Genomic DNA, 2,077 nt, shown 5'->3' with positions numbered 1-2,077 from the left:
TTCCCCACTACCAGATTTGAAGCTATACAGCCTCTCCATCTCTTTGAAACTGAGTCGGTAGTCCTTGTTCCTCACGGAGAAGGTGATGAACCCGTTCCTCACGGAGAAGGTGATGAACCCAATCCCCCCATCGGGTAGTAGGGTCGGGTGGTCCTCGAAATAGTGCAGCTTCAAGGTCGAAAGGAAGTGGACCGTCTCCTCCTCATATGCTTCAAGGTGGACTCGCATCAATTGGCTCAGGTGGCACATATCGAACAGGTACTCGACGTCTCTAGCGATGCCCAATTGCTTCATTGTTTCTCGGTGAGGGTAGCGGGTACCAACAAAGCTCATCTTCCGGAAAAACTTGAAGAGTCTTGCCGGAGTATCCACCTTCTTCTGGTTTAGCCTCCGAGAGGCTTGGCAGGTCCTCTCTCTCTGCTCCTCTTCTCTCTCTAGGTCCTCCTCCTCAGCGTGTTGATCTTCTTCCTCAACCTCTCTCTCAACCACCTTATCAGCCTTCTCTGAAGCCGTTCTTTTCTCCCTTGCAACCGCAGCTCTGCTCCTTGATCGAGAGGTGTGGATCTCCCCTTGCCCTTCTCCTCCGGCATCAGAATCGACCTCTATAGGGTCGGTAAGGGTCTTTTCGGACGTAGACAGGTCCCTACGTCGAGGAGAACGGCAGACAGCACTCGCCATTGGACTCGGTGAGTGAACTCGGGGGCCTACTCGAGAATCAGGTCGGGTGGAGGATCGGGTTGTGCATCAGGTTGGGGAGGCTAAACGTCCACCCAACGGTTGGAAATGTGGAATGTTTCCTCTTCCTTGAGACTCTCGAACTTTGATGGCATCACCTCCGGTTGTAGCAGCGGCGGAGGTTGAACTTCTTCCCTTCCTTTGGTAGATTTTAGCGATTGGCTCCATGTTTGATTCCTTGAGAAGAAAAAGGCTAAGTCTCGAGGTTAATAGGGTTAGTCCCCAAGAAATCGAATAAAGCTCGAGTTTGAGAGAGAATAGAATAGAAACTTTGGAAAGCAAAAACTCTAGGGTTGAGAGATACTTATCGGTGATGAAAGGGGAGAGAATGTCGAAACCCCTTAAATAGGCTAGGGTTTGGTTGGTGGGCTTCCTTGTGGGATTCGGACTCCACTCGCCACCCGAGCAGGGACACGATCAGGCGCGTCGAGTACGGTGTCGGGTTGACCCTCGGGTTCCTCAATTTTTCTCTTTTTAATTTTCCTTTTTTTTTTTTATAAAATTGCAAAAAGAGAAAAAGTAAATAAAAGTAAGTAAAACAAATAAGCTAAAATTAAAAGATACCTTTGGGACTTCCTCCCAAGTGAGCTTGTTCAAAGTCACTAAGCTTGACTCTTCATGGGGTCCATGTGGAAGAGGTTCTCGAATCCTCTCCACTGCAGTAGGCTGGTTCAACAGATTTTCCAGGTCTTGTCCAGGTTCTAAGGCAAATGTGGTGTTGACCTCTTCAAGATGTTGCACCTTCCTTTGCTTGGTATTTGTAAAGAAAGCTTGACCATCAATGGTTGGCCTCTTAATCCCCTTATTCACATCAAACTCCATCTTGAAAGGCTCGCCATGTTCTATTCTGATCTTGCCTTGCTTCACCTCGATCACAGCACCAACTGTTGCCAAGAATGGTCATCCTAGAATCAGCGGATCATCCGGTTCCTTGTCCATATTGAGGACCATGAAGTCGGCAGGCACTTCCAATCTTCCAATCCTGAGAGGCAGGTTCTCAAGGATACCAATCGGATGCCTCACTGTTCTGTTGGCCAGAACCAAATACAATTTACTTGGTTTAAAATCAGTGAATCCTAACTTGTTGTCAACTGAAAGCGGCATAATGCTAACTGAAGCTCCAAGGTCGCACAAACAGTTCTTGAAGATCCGAAGTCCTATCGAACACGACAAGGTGAAAGAGCCAGGATCTTCAAGTTTTTCCTCAATTTGCAGCTCAGGATCCAAGCAAACTCCACTTCTCAGAATTTCAAAACCGATCTCCTTGACAGCTTCCTTGACCTCATCCTCCAATCGAGCTGCTTCCTTGGCAGCTTCCTGCTGAAGCTCGTGTGGGAGCAAA

Source organism: Camelina sativa, chromosome 16, assembly GCF_000633955.1.
Source record: "Camelina sativa cultivar DH55 chromosome 16, Cs, whole genome shotgun sequence".
Taxonomy (NCBI): domain Eukaryota; kingdom Viridiplantae; phylum Streptophyta; class Magnoliopsida; order Brassicales; family Brassicaceae; genus Camelina; species Camelina sativa.
Note: the sequence above shows the minus strand (reverse complement) of the source record.